Source organism: Ambystoma mexicanum, chromosome 4q, assembly GCF_040938575.1.
Source record: "Ambystoma mexicanum isolate Mex_15411 chromosome 4q, UKY_AmexF1_1, whole genome shotgun sequence".
NCBI lineage: Eukaryota > Metazoa > Chordata > Amphibia > Caudata > Ambystomatidae > Ambystoma > Ambystoma mexicanum.
Window position 1 is genome coordinate 787,028,812 of NC_090928.1, and position 17,573 is coordinate 787,046,384.

A 17,573-nucleotide genomic window follows, 5' to 3' on the forward strand; every position below is an offset into this window, starting at 1 on the left:
CATGTCTGCCCCCTGGACCTCTAGCACCAATTGCAAACTGTTTGGTTATTTACCCATTTTTTTGTTAAAAGTATGCTCTACAATGCAACATTTTAACCCATTATTTAAAAAACATTCCCAGGGGGAACCCCCCCGAACGCCCCTTTATTGGTTCTGGCTCCCTCGCTATGCTCGGTCACTATGGCATTTTTGGGGGAAATAGTTATGCCCCTCCAATTAAAAAAAAATCACCACCCACCACTGGCCCACAGACTGTGTTGGAAACGGGATGGGGGGATCCCACGTACTATGGTGGAAACACAATGGGCTGGAACCATGGGATAGTGGTGGGAGCAGGGTGGGGAGAGCCCATGGTGTGTGATGGGGTGCGGAGAGACCAGGGACTGGGTAGGAGTGGGATGAGGGATCCCAGCGGCTGTGATGGGAGAAGGTGACGTAGCGCAATATATACTGTCCATTTGGCATTTTTGGAGGGTCCCGACCTGCTCAAATTTTGCTCAGAGGGGCCCCGGCTGAAAAATTTGATGACCACTGGACTAATGAGAATTGCCCTGACGGCACTAAATCATATGCCCCGCCCATGAGCCTAATATAACACTTTGAGAGACTAGAGGGAATATTTTTCTGGACCTCTTTAAGACAACCCTCAACACATAAAGAATCTAGAGTAAACCACACTAATGCTTAAAGGGTCCCTTGCTTAGCCAGTACCTTTTTCTGTCTCATTTATGCATGCTGTTTAGTTCAATATATCACAACATACTGATTCCATTTATTTATTCTCAATAAAAACATCACTAAAAATACATTCACAATTTCCTCTAATACAAATTATTACACTTTTATCTAAGATCAAATATTGCACATTTTTCTCTATTTTTGGCCTCGTTGACCACGAAAAAGAGACCTACATAACATTCTGTTACCTAATACCTATTCTTGCTTACAAATAGTTCATCAAATGAGGACACATTTTTCAGTTCTTAGTTTGTTTATTGTGTCCTCTCATTTCTTCACTGGGTGCTCGAATATCCCCACATTGGATGCTCTATTCATTCATACTCATGTCATCCTCCATACATCCTCTCATTCTACAATCCACACTACCCAACACGTTTCTTTCCTATATCGATTTACATAATTTAAGGAAATTCTTCAGGGGTTAATTTTCATATAGCAACATTCTGTTATGTAGTGACCATTTGCTCTTCTTATGTTCTTTAGACTTCTTGTACGGGACTCATGTATTCCACTGACATCTATTTCATTTCTGGGCCAGAATTCCAGAAAACGGTATCTGCGAGAAGCAAGTATATGAAGAATGGAATTAATTATTAGTCCAACTTCTCTGTAGTGTTTATTACTACATTTAGGGTATTAATTTACCATGAGTAGGATTAACTTCCTTCATTCATTTGGCACTGACATGCACGACTCGATGGAGGACAACATCACAGCACAGCATCATTTCAGAAGGTGGTGTACCATTAATCTGGTAGCCTACCCTTTCTCCAACAACAACTACAAGTTCCCCTGTTCTTCAATGGGCTATTTATCAGAGTTGTACAGTTTTCTCGAGAATCATACCAAAATAGAAGTACATTATTTACCTTCTTATTTTAGTATCCTGGTTGTTTATTTCCATTTGTTCAGATGTCTATCTCTGAATATTCTTTTATTCCCAATTCTGGTATGTTATCTTTTCTGTGGTCACCTATTTCAAAACATATAAGTACAGGGATATGGCTTACAAGTGCTCCCGAATGGACTAATACTTTGTCTTTTTTATGTTGTTCATTGCTCTGGGTGATGTACCTTAGTTCGGTGTTCCCATTTTTCTGAGAACACTCAGCTACGTCAGTAGTTTATAGTTCCTTCCGACTCCTCCGGGGTTTTTATACGAGATAGATACCTCCTTGTACTCTAATAGAGTCAGGGTGAGAAATATAGACTGTTTCACGTCTTATATCCCATATTCTGTTTGGGGCTAAATTTAATTTTAGGGCTATTAGATATTTGAGCCATACTCACTGATTGTAATCTCCCTCATCCCGAATTCCCACGTGGCTTTCCTTCAGTTCCATAAGATTTTATAAGCATGGGCACCTACCAAAGTAAAGTGTTTATTTGTTTTAAATTAGAGTAACTTGCGCTATATTGTGACCCTACTCTAGTCTACCGTTCATTACTCCCGCTATTTTTCTTACCTTTCATCTTCATGGCTGGGTCCCCCTATCTCGCGCATCACTGCCGGCGTTCCCTCGTCCCTGCCGAACTATGCCATCTCTTCTTTCTCAATCGAAGGGGCCCGTCCGCATCCAGCTGGTTCCTCTTTCCGAATTGTGGCCATTTCCGTATTCTTTTGTACGTTCCTGTTCGTAGGCGTGCTCCCCTTCATCCAATCGGATGCCTTCGCTTCAACGTCTCGGAAAAGAAGGTCCTTTTTTACTGCCTTTTCGTTAATCCGTATTGTGTATCTCTGTTACCACCGATCCTGCATCGCTCGTAAGGCTCTTATTTCTTAATCCTGCAATGTTCAAATTCAGCATATGTTTGTCCATGTCCTCTCCCCATATTCTCATATTGTATCTGCCAGGGGAGGAAAGTGAATTAGTTCTATTAGCATTTTATCATCGTTTGTTTTTGGACAGATACTTTCCACATTTGTGCACGTTTCTATGTTGTATAGATTGCTACTTCCATTTAGTGCACCTATCTGTATAAAGCGACATCCGGCATCCATTCCCATTGCATTTGTATTTTCTCATCGGTTGCTTTTAGGACAGATACTTTCTACATATGTGTACATTTCTGTGTTATATACATTATAACTTCCATTTAGTGTGCATCTCTATGTAAAGCACCATGTAGCATCCATTCCCATTGGTCCATGAGGTATCACTCCACTCGTTTATTGAGACCCGTCTCGCAACATTTAGTAAGAAAAATGAGTTCCTTTTATTTTATTAGTAATTTCCTCCTATCGATTTCCGTATCATTACTCTCCTTTATCTGATACACCACGGGCCACTTTAATTCTTCTGCCTTATGGATCATTTCTATGAGGTGTCCTACCATTGGTGCGTAGTGAATTCTGTTCCTTATGCAACTCTTATGCTCCGTTATCCTGGTTTTTCTTTTTCTTTCAGTCTTCCCTATATAGATTTTTTTACAGGGGCACCATATCACGTAAACAACAAATTTGGAGTTGCAATTCGTTAATGTTTTCTGTTTCCAATCGCCCCTGAGCCTCACATCACCAAACCTAGTGATATTGTCTGCCTTTCTCAGTGACGTTCCTGAGCAGTGTACCCAAACACGCCCAGTCATCACCTACGTGATGTGACGTGACGTGATGCAGAACCCGAAAATCAACACACAACTTCTCACAACACAGCACGGCACACTTCGGAATACTAAACTGTACTTTAAAAATAAACAACAAGACTGTACAATTTGTAAAGTACTTTTATTTCACAATAAACGCTCCGACAACATCCGACTATTGCCATATTCAATCAAATTTGAAATGTCTTTCTTCGCTCGCGAACCAAAAGGTTTATCGTGAGTCAAGCATTGTTCTTTTTGTGTACACAAGGTGTTCGTTTTGGATAAAAGAAGCGCTTGGGTTGCGCAGTGAATTCCAGGGCTTGTGCATCAACTTGAGGCTAGACCACCGTAAAGGATGTTATGTTGCTCCTAATCGCTATTACAGCGTAAGGGCATATCTGCCCTTGCCGATCGTCCCAAAAAACTGTCAAACACATCCAGTTGTTCACAAGTAGCTGGAACTGCCGATAAAAAATCAGCCAGTTGGCATCTGGAATCTATGACAATTGCAAAACGGCAACATGCGCCTGTTTCGGAAACATAATAGAAATATGTCTCACTAGCCGATCTTTATTACAATTTGCTTCCGAGAACATTGCTATGAAGTATGATCAACTCGAAATGGGATACGAAAGCTGACACTATAATTCTATGTGCTCATACATGGCATTTTAATGAAAAATTAGCGTTGAACCTGGGACAACTGAGTAGTGCTCTACATGCATATCAATGCTGGCCTGCCCATCTGGACGATAAAAAGAACATTACCCACAAAGATTATACTTGCGTTTCATTATAATATACCACACAGAACAAACAAGTACAATGTAACCCACAAATAATGCTCAGATAATGATACGTTGATGATCATTCGAGTATAAAATCATCCAAAATTAAACTTACTTTACATTCACCATTTCCATTCTCTTGGCGTAACTCAGACCGTAAGGCAGGCTCCGTTCGCACCAACAATTTTTCATAAACTGAATTTACATTTTCCTTAGTCCACTTTTTGAATACAAAACCTTATCAAATCTTACATTATAACAACCCTCCATCATTCAATTCCTTTCGGAATGGTCCCTTTCATTCAAGGTAAAAAAACAATTGGACCTGATACCGTGTGTCCGATGCTTGGGCTTCCTGAGCTTGCAAAATACAATTCAAAGCATGTGACCTTCACTCAGAATCAAAATACATTCTTACTTTGCAACAACTTGCCACACCTCATCCATGAGAACTGTAAATCTCATGCACGTGCAGGGCGGTCTTTGCATCAGGCAGTGCAGGTGGCTGCCTGAGGTGCCAACTGTAGAGGGCGCCAGTCTGACTCTATTATTACTTTAATTACATTTTAACACTGCCATGAATAGCCCTTTCTTTGCCACACTCTGGGTGTAGCACAAGCACACCAATTTATGAACATCAAGCGTGTTAATTAAGAGTGTAAAATAACCTGAAATTACTTCAATTTAATATTAATAAATATTGGGCAACCAATATATCGAAGAATAGGCATTCAGAATGTAGTATACTCTGTAATACCACAAGGTAAGGTTGGCGTTGCAGACTGCAGAAGCAACAATCCCACATGGGGCTATTGCTGAAAACACTTTGACTCTTTTTTGTGTACCCTCTACTTCAAAGTTGGAGTAGGGCGCTTTTTGTCATTGCAAAGTTTCCTTACCCCTTAGCAGTGGGTACTGTATCACTTCTCTGCACAGTGCTATTAGCCTGCAACCTTCACTAATTTTCAAGTTGATTGCATTATTTCAGTGACATCACAGATGGCGAGGCAGAGACATAAATGGTGGACTTGGAAACATAAATGGTGGACTTGGAAACATAGATTATAAGTCAATCAACCACTTCTTCTGGTCCTGCACAGGACTGTTCATGACCATCCTAACTGTTTGCACTTTTGTGACAGAAAACCCCTGTTTTTTGCTTCTTGCAGCCATATTCCATCCCATCCTCATCACTCATCACCTCCCCAGAGAATATTTGATAAGTGCAATGTTGTGTTTTTTAATATGTTTATACCGTGATGTCTGCGGACACCAAACATGGATCCAAGATGGCAGGCATTTCCAAAAATCGGACGCACTTCACGCTCTACACCATCCAATCAGGGGACACGTTGCATGTCCACGGACATGACGCAAGCCGATTAGCCAATCTGTGTCCTGCCCGCGGAGTGAACAGGTAAGTGTGTCCGCGGAGCGGACATAGATATCACACATTTTTTGTGACCTACTTTTTGGTCATTTAAAAAAAAAAACTACTGGATGGATTTTCACCAAATTTACAAAAGCACGCTTTCGGGACCAAGCCGCTGCTCTTGCCGCAAATTTGGGTTGTGCCAAAAGATGTCATTTGAAAGCATGAATTGTACTTCCTGATGTTTTGCAGGACATTTTTTGATATAGGTGTGATCCGTAACATAAATCTTCCTGAAGGATCAGGAGGAGGGCAGAGAGGAGTTGGTTTGAGTTTGCCATTTGAGCAAGACATTCCTGGTGGCACTTACTTCCATTTGTATGCTCTACAATGAGTGCAAATGGTTTTCATGCTTCCAATCACAACATTTGGATACAAATGGTAATTGTTATTTACATCGGGAGAACATTATGCTCTTTTTAAACTCCTCTGCATATCATTTGCCCTGATGGTTGTGGCTCTTGTCCTCATGTTAGCAAGGTGTGCTTCAGTTTGTTCTGGTGTCCCATTTGCCCTGGAGGAAGTGGCTCTTGTCCTCATGTTAGCAACTCTTGCTTTGATTGCTCTGACATCTCATGTGCCCTGCAAGATGTTGCTCTTGTCCTCTTGTCAGCAAGTCTTGCTTCAGTTTGCTCTTGTGTCTCATGTGCCTTGGAGGATGTTGCTCTCTCTTGTGCTCATGTCAGCAAGTCTTGCTTCAGTTTGGTCTGGCATCTCATTTGCACTGGAGAAAGTTGCTCTTCTCCTCTGGTCGCCAAGTTGTGCTGCTGTTTGTTGTTGTGTTCCAGAAGGTCTTGACTTGATGTTGATTTTCACTTTGCACCAGATAGAACTTTCGCAAGTGATATTCGTTTTTTGGGAGGCATGTTTCAGTCACTTAACGGCACCAGCACTTTGATAAAATATGCAAGAAAGATTGATTGATTGTGTCCTCTTCTCATGAAGTACACTTCAGTAAACTGTAACCTTGCCATTTCCCAGATTTTACACTTTTCTGAATTTTGCCTCCTTCTAATAATAAAGGCCACATCCCTCTATTCGAACACTCAAGAGTAAATACAACCTGCTAGGGAAATAGTTCAAGAGAAAGCTTTTCAAAGATAGCAAGGTTTAATTCTACAGAATGCAAATGTCAGCAAAAGACTCTTGTCTTACTTTCGCAAACATGGGTTTATAAACACTAAGGGGTCATTCATAGAATTCAGCAGAGAAGTAGTGCCCTGCAGGCAGCCCAGACCACAGGAAACCACCCTACACCCCTGACCATGCCCCGCAGGCAGCCCACACTACAGCGAATTACCCTACACCCCTGACCATGCCCTGCAGCCAGCTCATCACCTCTGTCTATGACCCGTAGGCAGCCCTCACACAGGAGACCTCCCTACACCCCTGGCCATGCCCCGCAGCCAGTCCATCACCCCTGGGCATGCCTCACAGGCAGCCCACACCAGGGGAGCCCCCCCCATACCCCTGACCATGCCTCACAGGCAGCCCACATGGCACCATGCACTTGTGAGCCCCAACGCATGCCCCCCACCATTGATGGGCACCTGCCAGCAGGCCCCCACTTATGTCCCTCCACCCCACCCTCATTGATGGCAACCTAACAGCAGGAGGCGACTCATGTCCCACCACCCCAGCCCCATTGATGGCAACCTGCCAGCAGGCCCCGACTCATGTCCCCCCCACCAGTGACTGGCACCTGCCAGCAGGCCCCGACTCATGTCCCCCCACCCCACCCCCATTGACGGCAACATGCCAGTAGGCACTGACTCATGTCCCCCCACATCACCCCAACTGACGGCAACCTGCCAGCAGGCCCTGACTTCCCCCACCACACCCCCATTGATGGCAACCTGCCAGCAGGTCCCGACTCATGTCCCCCCACCCCACCCCCATTGACGACAACCTGCCAGCAGGCCCTGACTTCCCCCAACACACACCCATTGACGGCAACCTGCCAGTAGGCCCTGACCCCCCACCACACCCCCATTGATGGCAACCTGCCAGCAGGCCCTGATTCATGTCCCCCCATCACACCCCCATTGACGGCAACCTGTCAGCAGGCCCCGACGCCCCCCACCAAACACTGATTGACGGGAACCTGCCAGCAGGCCCCAACTCATGTCCCCCCACCACACCCCCATTGACGGCAACCTTCCAGCAGGCCCCGACTCCCCCACCACACCCTCATTGATGGCAACCTGCCAGCAGGCCCCGACACATGTCCCCCCACTGCACCCCCATTGATGGCAACCTGCCAGCAGGACCCGACTACCCCCACCAGACCCCCATTGGCGGTAACATGTCAGCAGGCCCCGACTCATGTCCCCCAACCCAACGTGCTGTCAGAATACAGTCCCATGTCAGAAATGCCAACCCAAATCCCACCCCACACCGCAGCACCCCAGACCAAACACACAACCACATATTGTACCCACTCCCCAGTAAAAGCATTACACCTTTACCTTCAATAAAGCACACACATGCACCCAAAGACATGTCCAACAGAGCCACACAGTGGTGACACATGACAGAGCCAATGGACAGTGAGACATGCACGAAACTAATGATAGTAGACCACACCAATAAGGAAGATTTGTGAAAAGTATTAAAAAGAAAACAAAATGACAAATTCAAAACCACACATGCAAATGAACAAATTATCAAAGTAATACCAAAAAGAAAAGAGAATCCAAGGAAAAAGAAAAATCCAAGAAATTAAAACTGTAAAGTCGTCGATCGCCAAAGTCCATTAAAATAAATCCAAAATTGAAAACCATAAAAAACCATTACTCCATAGGATAAAAATAAAAAGAAAGTATGTACATGTTCCGAACTATTCACAAAGTAAGTCACAAGGGTCCATGATCCCATAAATAAAGGAAACCTATCTAAAACCCTATCAAAAACAGAACTATATACAAAAAGCATGAGCAAAGTCTATGGACTCCAAATCATAAATAAAAAGAAAGGAAACCTATGCCTAAATAACTATTTGCAAAGGCGGCGGGCTAGTCGGACGCCTCACTTCTTGATGTTCCGGACCAGGGCATCATCGAACTCCACGTCGATGTCCCAGAGGCAGGCCTGTTCCCTGGCCTCAAGGACTCACAGTGATGTTGCCATGGACTCTTCCAAGTGCCTGCGAGTTGCCACAAGGCTCTCAGCCCGCCTCAATGCCCGGTGCATGGAGTTCTCCACCCTAACCATCGTGAGCCGTACCCTCTCCTCCCGCCGCCGCTCTGCATCGATTTGCTGGTCCAACCGCTGCCACACCGAAGACACTTCCAGACTTGGGTCCTCATGCCCGTCGGCCGATGCCAGCATCCGGGATGTTGTTGGCCCCGAGTGATGATGCCTCCCACGCAGAGCCTGCTGCTGCCTCAATTGCAAATTCCTCTGCTACCACGACGGCCTCTGGGATGATGGTATCCCCCGGCGCCGTCGTGCTTGTGCCCTGCTCGATGATGCCTGCACATCCTCCAATTACTGGGGTCCAGTTGGAGGTGTGACCACCCCTGCTGGACCTCTGACTCCCGACTGTGGCAGGGATGTGTTCTACACCAGCTTGGCCGTGGGCTCACGGGCAGCTCCACAGTGGACCAGGTGATACATGGGCTGGAAGACAGCACGGAGGACGACTGGCGCATAGGGGGGTGCAGTTGAGGAGGGGGTCTATTGGAATGGTGTTGTGTTCTATGTTAATTAGTGATGTTGGGTTTAGCCCCAACCCTTGCTGTTGGAAATGATCATTGAGATGGATATAGGCATCAGGATTTTTCAGTTCCTGTCCTCTTTAAATTTTTACTTTCAGTGAGAATTGTCGGGTCAGTTCTGGGAAAGTGAGTTCCAATCCAATCTGAATTTCAACTGCATATGGCAGCAGTTGAGCTGACCGAAATGCTTTCTCTGGGTCTTCAAAGTCCATGGGATTACCCGCTAATCAGGACCAAGCTTTGAAGTTTATTAGGTCCAAACTAATGGCAAAGCGATTGAGAATATCACTGCCTAAGTAAAATGCAGCAGGGACATCTCGCACGACTGAACAATTATGGACTATGCTCTTGTTGCCTATCGAAATTTGGAGCATACACCTGTTGTGTATTGGATGTTTGGAATTGGGTGTTTCCAGGTCCATTTGCCATTATCTAAAAGTTTAAATGGGGGAATGGCTGGATCTTTTGGGAGTTTGCGGAACGTGGCCTCTCTGATGAGGCTCTTACCGTTGTTCACACACACTTGGGCGAGAACAGAGTCCTTCCCCTCCTTTACCTGAATAGGGATGAACAACTGTTCTCCAATAATCTGAATATCAGGCAAGCTTTGAGCTGATTTCTCACCTTTTTGGCCTATAGGAGTGGGAGTTTCTGATTGTGAATTTGTTTAGAATTTCAGAGTGTTTCCTTCCAGTGTGGAATGCCACCTTAGACTGGAAGGAAGGTTGATTTTCAGAAATAGAGTGGACTCCCCATCACCAGTTTGTTGTCCCACTGTAATTACTGTCACGTCTGGGATTTGATTATTCTAGAAGTAGAACTCAATTTGGTCAGGTTTTTGTTCAACCATGTGGCATTTGTCATTTAAACTAACATGGTTGACACTATGTTTCAATTTTATTGGTTGGTTAGTCTGGGTCCAGAGGACCTTGTTTACACAATCTATGAGGGGAGACAATCTACGCAGGATGTCATTCCCTAGTAAACATAGTGTGCCCTCTGGAGTCACAACTATGACGGGTGCTTCTCCTTGTGTCGCCCAATTTTAATGTCTAAATCTGCAGTTTCCTTGACAGGAATTTCCTTCCCGTCGAAGTTCTGAAGTTGTCCAGGAAGAGGGGTGAGAGGAATTTGGTACTTCTCCCCCCTTCCCGAATCGAGCTGATCAAAGGCCCTTTTTGACAGAAGGGTAGCTTGGGATCCAGTGCCAAAATTGTACATTGCCCCTGTATTTGGACCGGGGCATAAAATCTTCCCTCCTTTTCCTCAGGTGGCAAAGATAATGCATATTTTTGGCCAACTGGTGGGTAAATTTCCTGGTTTTAGATACTGACAGAGAGGTGATTTGGGCAGGATTCTGTTTGGGATCTTGGGAACCTGTAAGAAAAAGGTGACAGCTAGATATGGGGGAAGTTTTGGGTTCCCCTAGTTCTGATTCTGGGCTGCCCCCCGCCCCCCTTTTGGAGGCAGTCACCAGGATGGGTTTGAACCAGGGGATTTCCGTGCTGGTCATTCTGGGTACTGATGATGGGCGGTTTTAACTCGGTCCCCATATCTACCCGGTCTGGATTTGGATACTTTGAGAGGAGTTCCCCTATCCCTGAAGGAGAAATTATTTTTCCCAGGATCCTCTGAGGACCCCTCTCCTTCAAACTGGAAGATGTGCACCTACTCCACAAAATGGGTCTTTTTATGCTCTTTATTTCTCCTACCCACCCTCTGCTCCTTGGGTTGCAGACTTTCGGGGGCAGGAGATTTTGGTCCCGGTTCCTGGGTTTCCAGGGGCTTTCCACAAGTGGGGAAGGAAGCTTCCTCTAAGGCTTTTCTCCCCCTTCCCCTTGTGCCTCATCCCTGGGAACCGATGGGTTGTTGGGGTTCTTCCCCTGTCATTGTTCTGGAGCACCAGACCCTGGATTTGAGGAATTCTGAGCTGCCATGCTCATCTTAGGGTTCAGTTGAGCCCTCAGCATGCAACCCAGATCCTGTGCCTTGTTCTGGACCTGGCGTTCTAGTTGGGATCTAGTTGGGACACCCGCTCTGGCTGGTACTGGGTCCACAGATCTACCCTGGGTTGATCCCGGGAAGGGTAACTATCCTTTTTCGCATAATACCCCTGGTTAGGATAGTTTGGGTACCCCTCCACCCTTGGCCTCCCTTCTCCCAGATTGGGCTGTCTGGGCTCAGGAAAGTGGGGAAAGAAAGAAGGGTTGTTTTGGGGGTTGAAGTTTGGTGGGTACCAGGGAAAGAAATTTGGTCCGGCATTTGGGGGATTACTGCCCTCCTGGGGAAAGTGATGTTAGGGAGAATTCTCATTCTATGGCTAATTTCCCTTACCTATTGAGTCCCCCAGCAGCTTTTCTGGATTTGTAGGGTTTGTTTCTTGTCACCTGCTAAGAGTGAGATGCATTTTCCCACTCTTAGGCATTTTTGCTATGTGTATTCTAGGCTATTTTTGTGTTTAATGCCTATGGGATTTTCTCTCACCCATAGGAACCATCTTTATTCACATGTGTTACACAGCACCCTCAGTGCAGTGACACAGGGGTGTCGTAGCGACCCCCAAACATACTGACTGACTACTGTCTCCCAGGGCATGTAAAGTCCCCATTGACTTTACTAGTCAAATCTTATGAACTTAACCAGTACAACCCATCTTACTATGGAGGTACAGGAAAGGGTTAATTGTTACGCTCACCTGATATCCACAGGGACGCCTGTATGCCCTGGTTGCCGGATTTCCCCCAGGTGTACTCAATTCGGGATGATGTCTTCTATGGCAGGTGGGCGTTGTTATGATGTCTGGCATGCTCTCTGTCCTGCTTTCTGTGCAGGGGCGCGTAGTTTCTGCGGGTTGAAGCGACCGAGTTAACTTCACTGATGCCAACCCATTCAAGTGTCTTTAAAGAGGTAAGTTCGATTATAGTAGTCTTTGAGGGCCTTTGCTTTCTTGCGGGCTATTAATGTCTTTCCCTGATTGTTTCCCCCTTAGGTATGCGGAGGTGCGCTGGCTGCTTGGGTTCGGCTCCTGCCAGGATTTATGGACACAGAGCGTATGAAGAAAGGTAGGTTCAGCGCAATGTGCGGCGCGCTAATGTCTTCTTGGGCTAACCTGTATTCTTTATTCCTTTTCAGGTAACGATGGTCTTTCTGGGCGTGCAGTGTTTTCCGAAGCCGAACCGGCCAAGATATGCCCAGCCAGGTGAGAAGATTTTGGTTACTGCTGAGCTTGCCGTGAGTAACCTGTTAAACGTTGTCCCTTTTTCTCTCCTCCCCAGGTGCTTCATTCCGGTGCGAGCGTGAAGTCCTGAAGATGCAACCAACGGGATGGAAGACCGCGAGCAGCTGGGATCGGAGACTGCAGGTAAGCTGGAACTGCTAATAATGTTCTTAGGGACTAGACTGTGTGGGTGCCTCCATGTTGGCTGCAGGCTTCCATACGAAAAGTAGTCCCATCAAGTCCCATTCCAAATATGAGCCTGGTGCCAAAGGCGCCAGGACTGACTCCAGGAGAGTGTCCGGTGACAATGCAAGGCCCCTGGGGCCCCAAATGAACCCCGAACCCTAACCCTACCTGGCATGTGACCATGCCAGTGGGGTTCTGGGTCACGGGTCATGACAGCATTCCCCCCCCCAAGGCCAATCCTAAGGTGATTCTCCTGCCTGATCCAGGCTTGTCTGGAAAGTTCCAATGAAACGTTCTAATTAGACGTGGTGCATGAATGTTCTCACTAGGTTCCCATGACCTGTCTTGAGGGCCATAACCCTTCCAATCAACTAGATAGTATAGTTTGGATCTGGTAAATTTGGAGTCTAGGATTTCTTTCACTTCGTATTCGGGTTCTCCATTGATCATGATGGGTTCAGGTGGTGGTTTAACTTGTGTACCGGGTTGTAGTGGTTTTAGCTGTGAGACGTGGAACACTGGATGAATTTGCATGTTAGATGGCAATGATAGTTTAACTGCTGCCGGGTTGATGATGGCTTGAACAAGATATGGCCCCAAATAGCGAGGACAAAAGGTTTGGGTTCCTTTTAGTGGTATGTACTTTGTTGCTAGCCAAACTTTGTCTCCTATCTGATAGTCAGGAGCCTTTTTTCGATGTTGGTCTGCAAACCTTTTTTGCTTACTTTTGGCTTGGATTAATTGTTCTGTTGCCCTTTTAAAGGCCTGAGTGATGTTTGCATGAAGCGTCTTTACAGCCGGCATTTCGAGGCTGGGAAGACTTTCAAGTTCGAAAGTATGTGGATGTCTGCCGTAGAGGGTGAAAAAGGGTGTTTGCCTAGTACTGGAATGTACAGAATTGTTATAAGCATATTCGGCTGTCCATAATAGATCTCTCCAGGTTCCCTCAACTTAATGCAGCATGCATCGCAGGTATTGTTCGAGAGTCTGGTTGGTCCTCTCTGTTTGACCATCCGTTTGTGGCAGATGGCTGGTGCATAGCCGTATGTCGATGTGAGCTATAGTGCAGTACTTTTTCCAGAAGTTTGATACAAATTGGCTCCTTTGATCAGAGACCAGGACTGAAGGGATCCATGCAGTTTGATAATGTTTTCAAAAAACACCTTTGCTAGCTGGGAAGCATCTGGAAGGCCTTTGAAAGGGATAAAGTGTGCCATTTTAGAAAATAGTTCCACTACAACTAAAATGGTATTGAACCCTTGGCTGGGAGGTAAATCAGTAATGAAATCAAGAGACAGTGTATGCCATGGTGCCAGAGGTATTTCTAATGGTTGCAGGAGGCCAGCTGGTCTTTGCTTCATTGACTTGTTTTGTGCACACACTCCACATGACTGAACGTATTGGATGACATCTTGACACAAAGTGGGCCACCAATAATTGCATTTTACTTTGGCTAAGGTTTTGGTGATTCCGGGATGACCTTCCATCAAAGATTTGTGATATTCTGAAATGATTTGTTGTTGTAGCTCGGTCTTAGGCACGTACATGCGTTCGTCAAAATATGGCTGTTTATTTTTGATAACGTATTGTTTTCCTTTGGTATGCCATTCCAGTAACTCACTTGGGGTCATTTCCTGTTGGATCGCTTTTTTAAGTTCAGTTTGTGTTACAGCTGTGGTGAGGCCTAAAAGCTTGTCCTCGGGTATAATGGCCACTGGATCTGGAGTTGCATATTCTTTTTCATCGATGCCCATGCGAGAGAGTGCGTCAGCTTTCCCATTTCTTACGCCTGGCCGATAAGTGATTATATAGTCATATTCGGTGAATAAAAGGGCCCATCGTAATTGGCGCAAGGATTGCGCCTTTGCTGTTTTTAAATATTGTAAGTTCCGATGGTCCGTAATTACAGTGACCGTATGCCTGGCCCCTAAGAGATAATGCTGCCATGCCTTGAAGGCAGATTTTATAGCCAGCAGTTTCTTATCGCTAATGGCATAATTGAGTTCAGGAGGTGTACCTTTTCGTGACCAGAAGGCCACAGGGTGCAATTGGCCAGTTTCAGGGTCTTTTTGAGAAAGAACTGCCCCATCGCCATACTGGAAGCATCTGTTTCCACGATGTAAGGTAAATCTGGACGAGGATGTCGTAGGATCGGGGCTGAGGTTAATTTTTCCTTTAGTTTTTGGAAGGCCTTTTCAGCATCTTCTGACCATATGAATTTTTTATTGTTTTTTCATAGAAGTAACATGATTGGATGCACAATCTGAGAAAAGTCTGGGATGAATCGACGGTAGAAATTTGCAAAACCCAGCATACTCGGGATCCCTTTTACTGAGGTTGGGCAGGGCCATTTTAGAATGGTATCCACCTTGTGTGCATCCATTCGAATGCCCTTCGGAGTAAGAACGAAACCAAGAAATTCAACTTCGGTTACATGGAAAGAACATTTTTCAAGTTTTGCATATAGTCGATGTTGGTGCAGTTTAGCAAGGACAGCACAGACATACTTAACATGGACTTGTTCTGAGGTTGAATACACTCGGAAGTCATCTCGGGTTACTGGTCCAGAAGCAATTTCAGTCCCATCTACTGTTGTCACCTTTACTCTGTTTGGCTTAAAACTTAAGGGAAGCCCCATCCGTGCGGCAAGATCTTGATCAATATAATTCCCAACTGTCCTGCTGTCTATGTAAGCTTCAGCGGAATGCCTCCTTGACGGTTGTTGGTGATTGATTAGGATTACAGGTATTGCAAAATGTGAGGTTGGTTGCTTATTCTTCTCACTCGACAAACTGACCTCTACTTTTGTAGAGCTAGGCAGTTTTCCGACTCCTTACACTCATCCTTTTCTGTAGCACCTACAATTCGCTTGGGAGGTTTTATTGGACAGTCTTTTAAGAAGTACCCTGATTGTCCGCAGTACAAACATAACTGCTATTGCCTTCTCTTGTCTCTTTCGGCTTTTGTTAACGGTGGTCGTATGCCTCCAATTTGCATTGGCTCTGTGGTATTCTCTGATGTGCACTGTGTAGCATCTTTGGTTTGTAGATACATGGCCCGTGTGTCGGATTTGGACCGATCTGCTTTCCGATCTTGTAATCGATGATCTAATTGCACCACCAGATTGATGAATTCACCACAGTCTCTAGGTGGATCAACAACCTGAGCCAAGACGTCCTTTAATTCCCCTCGAAGGCCTCGGTGAAACAATTTGGTTCTCTTGTCTTCAGGCCACCTGGTTTCGGCCACCAACCTATTGAAGGTTGCTATGTATGTTAGCAAGTCCTGATTCCCCTGCCGGAGTGACAAGAGTTCATTGTCTACAGCTTGTTCATGGGTGTGTCGGGCAAAGAGTTTTTCCATTTCCCTTTGGAAGCCCCCAAAGTCACGTAATAACGGATCATCATAGCTCACAAGCGGCAATGACCAGTCTGCTGCACTACCACTTAGATATGATAAAATAAATGCTACACATGCTTGATCGTTAGGGAATTCAGCTGGTCTGCAGAGGAAATGAAGGCGACATTGATTCATGAAAGCTGCATATTTTCTTGGATCTCCTGAAAACCTTTCTGGCGGTGCTAAGGGTATTGTTCCGGGTAAATTTATTTGCACTGGAGCGGTAGATGACATGGTTGCCTGTGCCGGTGTAGTTTCTGGTAGTGGAACTTGCTCGGCCTGTGATTGCAGTAGTTGCCTGCTGAGTTCTTCAGTGCGATCCGTGGTGACGACAATATCCCTTTGCAGGGCATTAGTCTCTTGCCTAGCCGAATGCACTTCGGCGCGTAATTGCCCTAATAACTGGGCAAGTTGGTCCATTTCTGAGGTCTCCATGGCGCCCAGGTGGATTTTGTTGTGAGGCTTTGCATTCTGTTACGCTCACCTGATATCCACAGGGACGCCTGTATGCCCTGGTTGCCGGATTTCCCCCAGATGTACTCAATTCGGGATGATGTCTTATATGGCAGGTGGGCCTTGTTATGATGTCTGGCGTGCTCTCCGTCCTGCTTTCTGCGCAGGGACGCTTAGTTTCTGCGGGTTGAAGCGACCGAGTTAACTTCACTGATGCCAACCAATTCAAGTATCTTTAAAGAGGTAAGATCGATTATAGTAGTCTTTGAGGGCCTTTGCTTTCTTGCGGGCTATTAATGTCTTTCCCTGATTGTTTCCCCCTTAGGTATGCAGAGGTTCGCTGGTTGCGCTGCTTGGGTTCGGCTCCTGCCGGGATTTATGGACGCAGAGAGTATGAAGAAAGGTAGGTTCAGGGCAAAGTGCAGCGCGCTAATGTCTTCTTGGGCTAACCTGTATTCTTTATTCCTTTTCAGGTTACAAGGTTACAATGGTCTTTCTGGGCATGCAGTGTTTTCCAGAGCGGAACCGGCCAAGATATGCCCAGCCAGGTGAGGAGATTTTGGTTACTGTTGAGCTTGCTGTGAGTAACCTGTTTAACGTTGTCCCTTTTTCTCTCCTCTCCAGGTGCTTCGTTCCGGTGCGAGCGCGATGTCCTGAAGATGCTGCCAACGGGATGGAAGACCGCGAGGCAGCTGGGATCGAAGGATGGAAGACTGCAGGTAAGCTGGAACTGCTAATAATGTTCTTTTGTCTCCTCTGCAGGTCCGCGATTCCAGAACGCTGGGTGCTGATCTCTGAACACGGTGAGCGTTACGCTGCTGGCTGCAGAATAACGCGAAGCACTTTCTTTAGCTTGGGTGTGGTTTATATAGCCTACCCTGTAAAGTAGTCCAGGTAAAGTAGTACGGGCTACCACACCCTAAAACAATGCACAGCACAGTCTGGTCTTAGGGACTAGACTGTGTGGGTGCCTCCATGTTGGCTGCAGGCCTCCATATGAAAAGTAGTCCCTTCAAGTCCCATTCCAAATATGAGCCTGGCACCAAAGG